This window comes from Mustela putorius, unplaced genomic scaffold (genome assembly GCF_011764305.1).
Source record: "Mustela putorius furo isolate JIRA1106 unplaced genomic scaffold, ASM1176430v1.1 tig00003836_pilon_pilon_pilon, whole genome shotgun sequence".
Classification (NCBI taxonomy): domain Eukaryota; kingdom Metazoa; phylum Chordata; class Mammalia; order Carnivora; family Mustelidae; genus Mustela; species Mustela putorius.
In genome coordinates, this window is record NW_025421989.1 from 14,178,648 (window position 1) to 14,195,104 (window position 16,457).

The following is a 16,457-nucleotide window of genomic DNA, read 5'->3' on the forward strand; positions in this document are numbered from 1 at the left end:
TTGGGGAGGGGGGAGGTGCAGAGTTCTTTCCCAAGCACTTCCTGCCTAGGACCTCAGTCTGGCAGTCAGCAGTGGCTCCGTGACAGCTCTGAGCAAAGGCTCCCCTTTCTGGGGTTGTCCTCACTGGGTCTTCAGGAAGTGGGAGGAACAGGAACAGTTTTTCCCAATCCCTGAGCAACTTCAGCATCCCTTGCTAGATCCTTAAACCTCCCCACACGTCTGTAAATAATTCATTCAATTCTCTTCAAAATCGCATGTGACTGTACTTCCTGTTCCTGCTGGGACCATTATTGAAATGCTTCTTTTCATATATCGAGCCAACCGACTGAGATGACACGGTAGGGTCTGCAAACATTTCTGTAAGGCCTTTGAGAATTTATATTCAAGGCACTTGTGTGGGGGGCCTGGGTGGCTCAGTCGCTTAAGCAACTGCCTTTGGCCCGGGTCATGATCCCAGGGTCCTGCTCCACAGGGAGCCTGCTTCTCTCTCTTCCCCTCCTCCCACTTGTTCTCTCGATCCCTCTCTCTCAGATAAAAAATAAATACAATCTTTTTTTTTTAAGGCACTGTGTATGGCAACTACAGGTTTCACAGCCCGTTATATGGAATCAAGTCGCTACAATACTGTGAAATGAGAGTGATAAAATGAACTGGAGAAACTGTCTTAGAGTGAAGGTGAGAGAAGGAAATGTATGAAAAGCACCTAAAAGCCGCCTGTTGATTCACCCCACAATTATTAGTTCCCTACGTGCCTCTTTCTTAAGAGGGTAAAAGGTGACATTTGAACTGAAAAGGGGAAAATGAAAAGTGTGCCAAAGAGATGTGGAAGGTCACAGGGGACAGCATGTGTGCAAAGTAATGAAGTTCTTGCCTGGTGTTTGAACAGTAAAAGGTTCATTGTGCCAAACAAAATAAGGAGTCTGTTTCGAGAGGACGCTGAGGGCCAGGCTAACGTGTTTGAACCTTATTCAGTGAATGACGGGGCACCTTTAAGAAAAGTGGTAGAGGAGGCGCCTGGGTGGCTCAGTGGGTTAAGCATCCGCCTTCAGCTCAGGTCATGATCCCAGGGTCCTGGGATTGAGCCCCGCATCAGGCTCTCTGCTCAGCGGGGAGCCTGCTTCCCACTTTCACTCTGTCTGCTGCTCTGCCTACTTGTGATCTCTCTCTCTCTCTCTGTCAAATCAATAAATAAAATATTTTTTTAAGAAAGGAAAAGTGGTAGAGGGTTGCACATCCTTGCAACTAACTCCGCCAGCTGCTGCGGCAACGTGGGAACGTTCTGCTCTCCTCTCCCAACCGAAGTCACACCTCTGCAGCCTGAGATCAGCCTGACATGAGGCAAGTGGTAGCGGGCCACCAGTCGTCGACCTGGAGAGCCTGGGCTGCAGTGGGCAGAGGCTGGGAACAGTCAGAGCGGTTAGGGTTTGATGGTCACAGGGAGGCGGATGAGGACCAGAGCAAGCACTTGAGCCAGCTGGACTGACAACCTCCTAAGGGCACTCCAACCAGTCCACTAGCAGGGCTCCTGGGGGGCTCAGTCAGTTAAGCATCTGCCTTTGGCTCCCATCGTGATCCCAGGACCCTGGTATCCAGCCCCATGTTCTGCTCCCTGCTTGGCGGGGAGTCAGCTTCTCCCTTTCCCTCTGCCCCTATCCCCACTGCGCCCCCTGCTCATGCTCTCTCGCATGCGCATGCGCTCTCTCTAAGAAATAAAATCTTTTTTAAAAATTTTTTAATTAAAAAAAAAAAAACAAGTATGGTATTGTCCTGGACATTTTTTTAACTGAACTTTAACCTACATGCAATAAAGTGCACAAATCATAAATGTACAGCTCAATTAAGTTGTACACAGTTACATACTAATGTACTCACACTGACATCAAGGTATAATTTTCAGCACCCCAGAAAATCTTATGACTCCTCCCAGTCAAGAACAACCCCTGTTCCCCCCACCCCCGCCCCTGCCAACCAAGTAACTATTATTCTGGCTTATGTCATTATAGATTAGTTTTGCCTGTTCTTGGCTATCTTGTCAATGGACTTACACGGTACACGGTATATCCTCTTTGGTGTCTGGCTTCTTTCACTTTAAGGCATGTCTCCAAGATTCGGCCCTGATGTTGAAGCCCCACCCTCATACTTACCAAGTCTTGCAGACAATCTTGCTGTCCCCTCTTTTCCACACGCTGTTCTTTATTTTTTTTTTTTAAAGATTTTATTTATTTATTTGTCAGAGAGAGGGAGAGTGAGAAAGCGAGCCCAGGCAGGCAGAGGCAGAGGGAGAAGCAGGCTCCCTGCTGAGCAAGGAGCCCGATGTGGGACTCGATCCCAGGATGTTGGGATCATGACCTGAGCCAAAGGCAGCTGCTTAACCAACTGAGCTACCCAAGTGTCCCCAAGCTGTTCTTTATTAAAGCTACTGTAATTTGTCTTACAATTATTTTCTCTTCTTCTTATGATGAGTTCTCTTTAAGGCAGTAATTTGGCCTCCAATTATGTTAAACCTTATTATTCTGACAGTGAAAGCTTTGCTTTGTTCGAAGCCAAGGGCAGGTTTCGCCTCATACCTGTGCCAGCTACTGTCTAGGTAAACTACTGACCCTTCTCTTTTGGGTCCGCTGTCTAAATACAGATTTGTTAAAAACAAAAACAAAAACATGGTAGTTGGGAGACCTCTTTGCACTCCATATATCCCACAGATTTGGGCTTTTGTTTGTTGCTTGCCCTTGCCTTGCCAAAAACACGCAAGTGAAAACTAAAGCAAACAACCAAGCGAAATTGACTGGAAAAGTTGAAAGGCAAACTAACATAGGTAATAATGGATATAGGAGGCCACAGTATCCGACAAAAAGAAGAGTACGATTGGGGGAGTATGAATTCAAGAGCACTGGAAAAATGATGGATAGAAGTAGTCACCTGCCTACACTTGAAGGCCAAGGTGATTGGGAGCCTAAGAGCACACAGCAGCATTTTTTTTTTTTGCCCTGTGAAGTATGCAGTGCCTTTGCTCCCTGACTGGCTCAATTCACTCTTTCGCTCTTCTGGACATACTGCTATCTTCGCTGGTTTACATCTTCCACTTCCCAGGGGTCTCACACCATTCATTCCCCTTCCATCCCCTGTCTTTCCAGGGCTGGTCTCCTTTGGTCCTCTTCAGTCTCCGTGCCACCCTGATAAATGGCCCCTCCCACTACTGGTCTTAATAATACTTTCACTCTGGCTGTGTTACCACTCCTAGTACAGCTTGGATTTCACCAACCTAAGTCTTCTTAGTCTTTTAAGTCATAATACTTCGACTCATTTATTTTTTTTCTTATGTGTGTATGTGTGTTTAATTTTTTAAATACACAAAAGTAGGGGTACCTGGCTGGCTCAGTCAGTGGAGCATGCAATTCTTGATCTTGGGTTTGTGAGTTTGAGCCCCCAGTGGGGTGTAGAGATTACTTAAATATAAAAATTTAAAAATAAAGGGGCACCTGGGTGGCTCAGTCAGTTAAGTGATCGACTCTTGATTGCAGCTCAGGGTCATGAGATCGAGCCCTGTGTTGGGCTCTGTCCACACCGGGCATGGAGCCTACTTGAGATTCTCTCTCTCCCTCCCCCTCTGCCCCTCCCCCCACTCGCCCTCCCTTTCTCCCTCTAAAATAAATAAATAAAATCTTTTAAAAATAAATACATTTTTTAAAAATTTAGAAGTGGAGAAAATTTTAAAAAAATAAAAATAAAAATAAATAAAATAATAAAAATAAATACATTAAATGCACAAAAGTAGGATAGTATAATGGACCCTATGCACCCATCACTGAGAGCCCACAATTATGGACAATCCTGTCCCATCCAAACCCCTCTGTAATCTACCCTGACCCCTAGTATTTTGAAACAAATTCTAGACATTGTATCATTGATTCTGTAAACATTTAGTTGTGTATCACTAAAAGATGACTCCTTAGGGGCAGCTGGATGGCTCGATCAGTTAAGCATCTGACTTTGGGTTTCAGCTCAGGTCATAAGATTGGACCCCACACAGTGCTCTGAGCTGAGCGTGGAGTCTGATTAGGATTCTCTCTCCCTCTCTTCCCCGCCCCCTGCTCATGCATGTGCACACACACTCTCTTTTAAAAAAATTTTTTTTTAAGTAGTAAAAGTGGACTCTCTATACGTAACTGTATTACTGTTCTATTGCTACTATAACAAATTACCACAGACTTATCAGATTGAAACCACAGAAGTTTAGAGGCACATGGCTGGCTCAGTGGGTGGAGCCTCTGACTCCTGATCCGGGGGTTGTGAGTTCAAGGCCCTGTTAGGTGTAGAGACTATTTAAAAATAAAATCTTTTTGGAGCACCTGGGTGGCTCAATCACTTAAAAATCCTGGGATTGGGCCTGCAACAGGCTTCCTGCTCCATGGAGAGCCTGCTTCTCCCTCTCCCGCTCCCCCGCTTGTGCTCTCTCTCTCTCTCTATCAAATGAATAAATAACACTTTTCTAAACTTTTTAAAAAGTAAAATCTTTTTCTAAACCAGATTTTTTAAAAAAGATTTTATTTACTCAGGGTCCTGGGTCCGAGTCCCACATCAGGTTCTCTGCTCTGCAGGGAGCCTGCTTCCTCCTCTCTCTCTCTCTGCCTGCCTCTGTGCCTACTTGTGATCTCTGTCTGTCAAATAAATTAATTAAATATTTTTTTAAAAGAAGATTTTATTTATTTGAGAGAGAAAGTGTGCACGAGCATGCAAGCAGTGGGGAGGGGCAGCAGAGGACCCTGGGATCACGACTTGAGCTGAAGGCAGATGCTTAACCGACAGAGCCACCCAGGCACCTCTAAAACCTTTTAAGATTTATTTATTTGAGAATGCTTGAGGAGCAGTGGGAGGGGCAGAAAGAGAGAGAGAGAGAAGTCCTCAAGCTGACTCCCCGCTGAGTGCAGGAGGATGGAGATCGTGACCGGAGCCGAAATTAAGAGTCAGCTGCTTGACCAACTGAGCTACCCCGATACCCCCAAAATCAAATCTTTAAACAAAACAAAGAAAACCCCCAGAAGTTTATGATATTATAATTCCAAAGGTCAGAAGTCCAAAATGGGTAGGAAGAGCTGTGTTCTTCTCAGAAGCTCTAGAGGAGAATAAGTTTCTTTGCCTTTTCTAGCTTTAGACACCACTTGCATTCTTTGGCTTGTGGCTGCTTCCTCCATCTTCAAAGCCAGAGTGTAGCATCTTCCAATCTCCCTCTCTCTCACCCTGACCTTCGCTTCAGCTGTCCCATCTGCTCTGACTTGGACTCTCCTAACCCCTCTTTCTTTCATAAGGACCCTGTGATTATACTGGACACAGCAGGTAATCCAAATAATATCCCCATTCAAGATCCATAATCACATCTGCAACATCCCTTTTGCCACATATTCACAGGTTCCAGGGATTAGGATGTAGGGGAAAGGCATTATCCTCTCTACCATAATACCGTAATTTAAAATAATTATATTTCAGTACATAATTATAAAGAATTTCTTAACATCGTCAAATATCCATTCACTATTCAAATTCTCAGTTGTCGGATAAAATATAATGTATCTTTTTACACCTTAGGTTTAAAAAAAAAGATGCAAATAAGGCCCACCCACTGCAATTGAATGATATACCTTTGAGGTCTCTCCTTCTTCTCTCTTTTTTCTTGCAATTTATTAGTTGAACAATCTTGGTTTCCCATGGTCTAGACTTTGCTAATTGCATCCCCATAGTTTAATGTGTTACTCTATCCCCTGTATTTCCTAGACACTGGTAATTTAGAGCTTGGTAAGATTCAAGTTCTTTTTTTCTTTCCCCCTGCAAGATTGCTTCCTGGGTGGTACATACTATGTCCTTCCATCAGGAAGCACATAATGCCTGGTTGTCTCTCATTTTATGATGTGCAGTGCCTCAATCTTCGAGGTCAGCAGTTCTCCAAGTGTGGTCCTCAGACCAGCAGTATCTGCTTCATCTGGAAATTTGTCAGAAATGCCAAGTCTCTGGGGCACCTGGGTGGCTCAGTCAGTTGGGCATCTGCCTTTGGTTCGGATCATGATCTCAGGGTCCTGGGATTGAACCCCACGTTGGGTTCCCTGTTCAGTGGGGAGTCTGCTTCTTCTTCTGCCTCTGCTCCTCTCTCTGCTCACGTTCTCTCTCTCTCTCAAATAAATAAATAAAATCTTTAAAAAAGAAAGAAAGAGAGAGAGAGAGAGAGAGAAAGAAAGAAAAAAAGGCAGGCTGGCCAAGTCTCAGGCCTCACCCCAGATGCACTAAACCAGAAATGCCACTGAAGTGGAGGATAGCAATCCAAGTTTTAGCAAGCCCTCTAGGGGGTTTTGATAAAGGTTAAAGTTTGCAATGCCTCACTGTTAGTTCATCAAGGTTGCCCAAAGCAGATATTTAAGACTGACAATAACTCGGAAGGGTTTAGGCAAAATAAAGAAAACCCTCCAGAAAAAAGACCATGCTCAAAAGAGGCAGCCAGAAGAGCAAACATATTTTTTAAGTAATTCAAAAGGCGTAAATGTGGAATCAACACCGCTTCATTGAAAAACACACATTAGGAAAACCAAACTCATAAACAGAACACATTGGTGGCTGTGGAGCAGGGATCCAGGAAGGCTGAAATGGGTCAAGGTGGCCAAAAGGTGCAAAATTCCAGTTATAAGATAAACAAGTCTTGGAGACATAATGTACAGTGTACTGACTCTGGTTACTAATACTATGTTGCATATCTGAAAGTTGCTAAGAGAGCAGATCTTAAAGTTTGCATCACAAAAAAAAACCCATTTTATAGCTGTATGTGGTGATGGAGGTTAACTAGACTTATTGTGGCGATCATTTTGCAATATATGCAAACATTGAATCATTATGTTGTACACCTGAAACTAATATAACATCACATGTCAATTACACCTCAATAAAAAGAAAAAGAAAACAAAAGATCGAGAAACACTGTCTAAACCCATGGGGGAAAAAAAAACACAACAGAGAAACTCGAAAAGAAAGCCTTACTCTTTTAAAATATTTTAAATTACTTCTTTGAAATAATAGGATAAATTAAGAATGCTTTAGAATCTACAGCTTCTGGTCAAGATTTTTTTAAATGGAGAGCAACAGTAATGTCAAGTTCATGAACATGGAGATGGAAAGAATAAAAGGCAATGCTTTAGGCACTGTGGCATTCAAAGGCTTGAATTCAGAAAGATACAACCACAGTTCAAATTATTCCGTACATGTTTTATAGTAGTACCTCTGTTTCCAACGTACACAGTGCCTCAATAGAGAATAAGAGAGAAAAGCATGAGGAGTTGGGCGATCTGGATTACATTTGGCTCTGCCCCTTTCTGGGACTGTGACTAATTTAAAGTGCACTGGACTATACAGTGAGTGGAAAACCACCCCACCGGTGAGCCAGCCATAACCCCTCTCAGGCTGGTCCAGACAATCTGCCTAAAGCCAGTATCTGGCATCGTAATGCAGCTACACAACACCTTGCACGTTCATTTCTTATTCGGGCCAGAAGTATTTACTGAGCCTACTACATGCCAGGTCCTGTGCTAGAAGCATACAGTCCACAGACAAACAAGCGATCTATCGGGGAGGTTAACACATTGATTATAGGCACCCATGGGTATTCATTTGTTGAGCAAATGGACCCTTACATGTGTACATAAATGAATAAAAATAACCCTTCATGTAAAATCCTACAAACTTTCAATATAGGACACAGTGAAATTAGACAAGCTAACGTGAAATTCACTTAGAGAACATTTTCCTCCTTTTCTTAAAGAAGTTCTATAGCTCCTGGCTTCTGGAAATTTCCACCGCACTCTTCTTCACACATTCTCAGCAAGCCATCTTTCCAAACCTTGCCTCTAGGCATCTAGGGGGAGGAAGTCAGTTAACCACATGGTCTAAAGCCTGGGGTCCAGCAGGTCTTGAATGCCCTGGTGCTCTCAGTGGCCTCTCTTCTCCCCTCTAGTGCCAGGGACCTCAATCCAGGTGCCTGAGAAAAGAAGATGGAAAGCTGTGGTTTTGTTCAGATGCTTTGTGGAAACCCAGTGAGCCAAACCTTTTTTATTACATAGTGTCAGCTAGGAAAGGGGGAAAAAATATACCAAGCCTGAGTCCACAAGCTTCCAAAGCACGACACAATGCATTAAAGGTTTAGTGTCAGGAACAATCAGGTCCTTGTCGTCTATCCATTTGCTAGCACAGTTTCCACAAATAACAGGCGAGCTCTCAATTTTCATAAAACATTTTGGCAGTGCAGGATGAGCCAACTTTCTGGCGGCCTCTCTAAGGAAATGACAGAAAATGTTTTTTGGTGTGAACAGCCTTAAGTATTTTAAATCCTTGGTAAACAGAGCTGCCAACAGTCCCAAACATGTTTTACCAGTTCTGAATCGGACATTCAGGATGATTTTAGGGGGACTTTTCTCAACAACAACTATTTCAATAAATGAGTTATCCTGATGTGCCCTTTCTTAAATGTTGAGGACTCTGGAAGACTTTGTAAATGAGAAACAAATTTTTGAAACAAATTTTACTAGCCAAATTGCCAAGGCTGAGATAAATAGAAATTTCCTAGAAAGTGCATTATAAAGACAACATGCCTATTGAGGCTTCCAGGAATAAGATACACCCACAGTTTTTACTATATGAGAATACTGATTTCTAAACCAAAGTTTTGACTAACGAGCCTAACTTTACTAGCCTGAAATGATTCTAGACTTCTTTCACCAAGTTTCCCCTGAAGAATGTTTGTTCTAAATCTGGCCAGAATGGTAGCCACTAGCCACACGTAGCTATTTCAATTTCAATTTCAATGAATTAAAATGAAATAAAATACTTTAAAATTCAGTCCCTTAGTCCTATTAGCCTCATTTCAGGGATGTACAATTCTATGTGCCTAGTGGCTGTGGTATTGGACAGTGTAGAACATTTCTATCTCAAAGCAAGTCATACCGAACAAAATTGTTCGAAATCCTCACTACTCAAAGGGTGGCCTAGCAACTTCAGCAACATCCAAGTGTTTGTCCAAAACATAGACTCTCATGCCCCCCACAAACCCACTTGATCGGAATCTTCATTTTAACAAGAGGCCCAGACAATTCATGTGCATATGAAAGTTTTGAGAAGCACTGGTCTAAATCAGTGTTTTCCATGGGGTGCCTGAGTGGCTCAGTGGGTTAAAGCCTCTGCCTTCAATTCAGGTTGAGTCCAGGGTCCTAGGATAGAGCCCCACTCTCTGCTCAGCAGGGAGCCTGCTTCCCTTCCTCTCCCTCTGCCTGTCTCTCTGCTTACTTGTGATCTCTGTCTTTCAAATAAATAAATAAAATCTTAAAAAAAAAAAAAAGTCAGTGTTTTCCAAACTGGCTTGATCCCAAGAATCACCTAGAGCACTCACTAATTATTCAGAGTCCAGGGCCTTGCCCCCAACCTACTAAATTTAACTCTCAGAGCAGGTGTGTGGAAATCTCTATGTTAAACAAGCACTCTAGGTGATTCTCATTACCCTGGAATTGGGCACTGATATGTATTTAAAACTCCCTAGGATTCTGATGGGCAGCCAAAGTTAAGCACCACTTCTATAAATGATCTTATCTCAAAACTGCTTCTGGTCTTAAAATTGAATATTAGATTTTTAAAAGAGGAAAAATGAAATGACATTATAAGTAAATCTAACAGTCTGTGCATCTTAGAAACTCAGCTAAAGATCACCTTATTCTACATTCCATGAACCAAAACAAGAAGTATTGATGTGAGGTTTTGGCTGAGAATTTTGCCAATTTCTAGCTTACATAACTAGACAGAATTCTAGACGTCATTTTTCTGGTTTTGTTATCTATTTTTTTTTAAGTATCAGCTTTCTGAATAAAATTATTACCTCGTTGAGGATAAAAATGAGGTTTTCTAATTTTTTTGAGCACTATAACTCCTACCATAAAATACATATTTGTTGACTCTAACCAATAATGAGACCCAGATATGACAAAGTCACAGTATTTTAATGGCAACAGCAAGCAGATAAGAAACCCTCAGACAGGGTGCCTGGGTGGCTCAAAGGGTTAAAGCCTCTGCCTTCGGCTCAGGTCATGATCCCAGGGTCCTGGGATTGAGCCCCGCATCGGGCTCTCTGCTCAGTGGGGAGCCTGCTTCCCACCCCCATCTCTCTGCCTGCCATTCTGCCTACTTGTGATCTCTGTCAAATAAATAAATAAAATCTTTAAAAAAAAAAAAAAGAAAGAAAGAAAGAAAGGAAGGAAGGAAGAAATGCTCAGACAAGGGGTGCCTGGGTGGCTCAGTCGGTTGGGCATCTGATTTTTTATTTCACCTGAGATAATGGTCTTGGGGTCATGGGGTTGAGCCCTGCATTGGGCCCCACTCTCAGTGTGGGGTCTGCTTGAGATTTTTCTCTCTCTCCCTCTCCCTCTGCTCCTCCCCCTCACACATGCATGTGTTCTCTCTCTCTAAGATCCTTGGGGGGGTGGGGAAGAAACCCCCAGACAAAAGACCACGTATAAAGAAATAACAGTCCTGTAAAGATCAGGAATGGGTAACAAAAAGAGAAGTGGCAAAATATGCTATTAAAAAAGAAAAGATGAAAAGGAAGTGTTCAGAATCAGAAAACAAAAGATAGGTATTTAGTTCCCAGATATTAATTTTATTGTTATGCACTATAACAACTTTTATAGTCCTAGATGCCTAGGGTAGAAAACAGGAAAGGCTTAAAATTAATTAATTATCCAACTTAAGTTAAAAAACAGAAAGAATAAATCCAAGGAAAGCAGAAGAAAAAATAAAAGCAAGTGAGAATGAATATCAATGAAATCAAAAACAAAGATAGAATAGACTAACAAAGCTGAAAGTTGGCTCTTGGAAAAAAAGGAAACACACTTAGAAATGATTCACATACTTAGTATCTGTAGATTCATTGCAATTCCAATAAAAATTCCAGTAGGGGCAGGGGGCACCTGGGTGGTGCAGTTGGTTGGGCATCCGACTCTTGGTTTCTGGACTCTGAGTTTCTGTTCGGGTCATGATCTGGTGCGGGGTGGGGGGTGGTGAGGTTGAGCCCCACATCGGCACCGCGCTCAGTAGGGAGTCTGCCGGAGACTCTCTTTCCCTCTCCCTCTGCCTTCCCCCCACCACCCCACTTGCTCTCTCGCTCTCTCAAATAAATAAATAAATCTTTTTTTTTTTTTAAATCCAGAGGGTTCCTTTCCTGATAAGCTGATTCTAAACTTTGTATCGGGGCTTCTTACCCTTGACAGTGTTGACAATGGGGCCAAATAATTCTTTGTCCTGGTGAGTTGTACTGTTGCATTGTAGGATGTCTTACAGCATCCTTGGCCTCTACCTAGCTATGCCCAGACAAATCTGTCCCCCACCCCAGGTTGGACAATCAAAAATGACTACAGACACTGCCAATGTCTCAGGGGGAGGGGGTGATATCATATCATTCCCAGATGAGAACAACGTCTTTACAGCTTTAAAAGGAAGGAACCAAAAATAGCCAGAATACTTCTGAAGTAGAACAGATTGGTCTCCCAGATCTCAGGACTAATTATGAAGTTATAGTAATTAGGACAATGATATGGTACTAGAATAGACCAGCAAGCCCAGATATAGTCCTCCTCCTGAATTACAAACTGGCAGAAAATATTTGCAATTAAGACAACAAGAATATATAAAGAACCCCTACAAGTGAATAAGAACGACACAAGCAACCCAACAGAAAATGGACAAAATTCATTGTTACGGACTAAATGTGTCCCCCCAAAATTTGAATGTTGAAATTGTAACCCTCAATGTGATGGTATAAGGATATAGAGCCTTTGGGAGGTGATTAAGTCATGAGGGTGGAGCCCTCATGAACGATATTGGTGACTTCATAAAAAAAGATCCCAGAGAACTCCCTTTCCATCCACAGTGAGAAGATGGTCATATACAAAACAGGAAGTAGACTCTCACCAGACATCAAATCTGCCAGCACCTTGATCTTGGACTTCTCAGCCTCCAGAACCATGAGAAATACATTTCTGTTGTTTATAAGCTACACAGTCTATGGTATTCTGCTATAGCAGCCAGAAGGGACTAAGACAGGCATAAACAGACACTTTGCAGAAGAGAAAACACATACGCCCAATGGACATGTTAATAGATACTAAACACCAGTAATGATCAGGGAAATTCACAGGAAAATCACAATGTGATGCTACTTTACACCCATCAGTTGGCAAAAATTTTTAAAAGTCTGGCAATACCAACTACCAAAAAGGATATAGATCAAGAGAATCCTTTATATATTACTGTTAGAAGCATATCAATATAACCATCTTAGGAAATTGTTTGATCTTATATCACAAAATTCAACAGTCACATTCCCTATGATCCAGTAATTCTACTCCTAAATATATTACAGAGAAACCCCTCTATCTTGGGAGACACATACACATATGATCACAGTGGTATTGTTCTCAATAGCAAAAATCCAAAAACAACCTAAATATTCATTGACAGAAAAAGGGACTGACCAACCATAGCACATTCATACAATGGATTATTATACCCCGTCAAAATAAACTACAGCAACACATACTCACAAGGACAAGTCTTAGCAACACAATACTAAGAGATCAAGTCCGCAAATACTCCATACAATTCAATATTCTTTTAAAAGTTAAAAACAACCTTGGAGGCGCCTGGGTGGCTCAGTGGGTTAAGCCGCTACCTTCGGCTCAGGTCATGATCTCAGGGTCCTGGGATCGAGTCCCGCATCGGGCTCTCTGCTCAGCAGGGAGCCTGCTTCCTCCTCTCTCTCTCTGCCTGCCTCTCTTCCTACCTGTGATCTCTCTCTGTCAAATAAATAAATAAAATCTTTAAAAAAAAAAAAAAAAACCTTGGATGCCTGGGTGGCTCAGTCGGTTAAGCCGCTGCCTTCAGCACAGGTCATGATCCCAGGGTCCTGGGTTTGAGTCCCGCTTCGGGCTCCTTGTCCAGCAGGGAGCCTGCTTCTCTCTCTGCCTCTGCCTCTGCCTGCCACTCTGCCTGCTTGTGCTCTCTCTATAACAAATAAATAAATAAAATCTTAAAAGTTAAAAACAACTGGGGCTCCCAGTTAGCTCCATCAGAAGAGCATGTGACTCTTGATTTCAGGGTCATGAGTTCAAGCCTCACATTGGGTATAGAGATTACTTAAAAAAAAAAAAAAACTTAACAAGAAGTTAAAAACAATTAAAATTAAAGATGGACTTTTAGGTCTAAATATAGATAGGTCAAGGAAAGCAAGAGAATGATTAACATAGGATTCAGATGGTTACCTCAGCTCAGGAGCAGAGTGATAAAATGGTTGAAGACCTTGCAGTTGGACGAACATTGTTGACTAAGTCGTAGATTTCACAGTGTGTGATAGGTTCACTCGTGCTTATCTGCTTGTAATTTTTTCTTCAGTATAAAGCTCTATGCCCAAAGTAGGGCTTGAACTTAAGACCCTGAGATCAAGAGTTTCGTGCTCCACAGACCGAGCCACAATGAGGCGCCCCTATTTATCTATAATTTTAATTAGATAGATGGAGGGATAAATACATAGATAGACAGAAAGACAGAGTTGGAAAGGGTTATGAATGGACCAATGATAAGAGTTGTCTTCAACCAAGGACTATAATTAATCCAAATCTGTGTGCCAAAAGTCCACTGAGAACATATTCCATGTCAAATATTTTATAATTAAAGAAAATGGGAAAATAAGAACACACTGAAATTGTGGATGTATTTCTGAAAAACCGTACACAGATTTTTTTTTTTTTTTTTTGCCACTGGTATTGAAATCAAATTTCAAATGTCTTACTAGACCTTGCCTTTTGTTGTTTTGTTCTTGAACATTGTATTTATTTGAGAGAGAGAGAGAACACAATCAGGGAGAGTGGCAGGCAGAGGGCCAAGCAGACTCCTCACAGAGCAGGGAGCCATGCGAAACTTGATCCCCGGACCTCGGGATCATGACCTGAGGCGAAGGAAGATGCTTAACCAACTGAGCTACCCAGGCGCCCCTGTTTTTGTTTTTATTTTTTATTTTTTTTTTTAAAGATTATTTATTTATTTATTTGACAGAGAGAAATCACAAGTAGATGGAGAGGCAGGCAGAGAGAGAGAGAGAGGGAAGCAGGCTCCCTGCCGAGCAGAGAGCCCGACGCGGGACTTGATCCCAGGACCCTGAGATCATGACCTGAGCCGAAGGCAGCGGCTTAACCCACTGAGCCACCCAGGCGCCCCTGTTTTTGTTTTTAATAGCAGCCTTATAACAGATCTTTTCCGAAGGTAAATAATCACCGTGCTGTGCATGTAACTATCTTCTAACTTACATATTTAGTAAGTTTTCCCTTGTAGCCACTTTCTCACATCTCTCATTCCATGTTTGTGTGTGTGTGTGTGTGTGTGTGTGTGTGTACACATGCACACATAAAAACCTCTATATACATAATCTCTGTCACACACATAGCTACCCAGGGTGACCCCACGCAAGTCCCTTTCTCTCCCCATTTTGCCAGAGTAGGGTTTCTATCCCCTCAACACAACTTACCCTCCTCTAGACTGGCATCTCTCTCACTCTTCCCTGGCTCTGGTTTCTCAACTCATCTCAATGTTTGTGCAGGTCTTTGGGACCGGAACTATGCTCTTTGGGTATTCTTCTTCATATCATGTCATGACATGTCATTTTATTTGAACTCTACCCTCAAAAGGGGAGCTTGAACTCACGACTCCGGGATCAACAGTCACATGCTCTATGGACTGAGCCGGCCAGGCGCCCAAGGACTATACTCTTTGAATCCACAGCTCCTTCTTTATCCCCCAACAACCACACCCCCATTCCCCATCTTTCCAGTCCAGAGAGCCAGGTCTACTCCTTTCCTAGCTCAACAAATATTTGCCAGACCCTCTCACTATGCGCAATGCGCTGTATTAGGTAAATGCAGAAATTAGGTAAATGGTTCTCCTACAGAGAACCAGAGGAAACCCTGGCCTCAGAAACACGCAGATCAGTGGAGGAGATAAATATATATAGCAGAAGTAAATATAAGAGAGAAAAGAATGTGTCAAGTCTTGCCCACACCTATAAAACCAACATTGATTCAGATCCCAGGATGAATCTGACTTAAGGCAGGAAGAAATTAACAGACTCTGGCCCCAGGAAGGCTGGACATAAGCACCCAGGGGACTTTCCTCTTCATTTGGTTCTGCTGTGGAGCCTTAATCCTTATGTATAGGATTCTGACGTTTTCACTACACCCAGGTTCCTGTTCTGGAAACTTGCTTAACATCTCAGTCTGCTACTGGAGCTCCAGGCCTTATCAATGGACTCTACCTTGGCCTCTGCCTTCATTTCCGATTCTAGTAACTTTCACAGTATAATGTCTTTTCTTTAGTTTGGGGTTCCTTGAACTGGAAAACTGCCCCCAAATTGTCCCAGAAGGGCAGCTTCTAGAAGGAGGCTTGTTAGTTCTTCCTGATGACACTCTCTGATGCTACCTGTATGCACTTCCTGGGATTACTGTGACTTACTAAGGATGACTCCTATTCATCCTAGGTCCCCAGTGCCCCGTTTCTGTCCGACTCAACCATAACTCTTCTTAGACCTTAAGCTCCTGCACATGTCCACTCTCCAGTCATTCCAACTCCCCCCAACTGTGCTCCCACTGCTAGGGAGGGGTCAGCTCCAGGCCCCGCCTCCCGGCCAGCCAGGTACAACTGCCCCTGTCCCCACTGAATACTGCGCTATGACTCCAAATGCTGAAACAGGTACAGGTCAAGAGTTCACAGAGAGTTAAGCAAAGGAAGCAGGGATTTCTTTCTAGACAAAAGGATGGGGAAGACTTCATGGGGGAAGCTCCAAAGGGCTTTTTCAGGCAAAAGCTTGAAAGTGAAGAAATTGGTGAGATGCTTAGGAAACAGCAAATCAATCCATTTGGCTACAGCCAAGAACATAGAGCAGAGCAATCTGGTAAAAGCGGGCTGATTCCATTTTGTGGAGGACCTTGAATGACAGGCAATGGAGTTTGGATGTTACTCACTAGAAAATGGGGAGCCATTATAGGCTTTTAAAAATGGTATGATTACAGCTGCTCTTTTCCAGTATCTGGAGTATGTGTCGAGTTTATATACTGGAGACCTGTAATAAACAGCCAACTTAAAATGGTCACAGTGGGAAGGGAAAGGGAGGGACAATCACAAGAGTACTAGAGGAGACAGAATTAAAGGGTAGGTTGCCATAACTGACACTTCCCTCTTCTTTGGTTTCAATATTCATAGATGACATAGGTTTGTGACTTGCAAACCAGTACTGTATATTTGACAGAAATAAGGAATTCAGATGATTAGGATTCTGGTCATCAATTTCAATGTTTGTGGGTAGATCCCCCCCCCCCCACACACACACCCCCAAATGGTGTGGA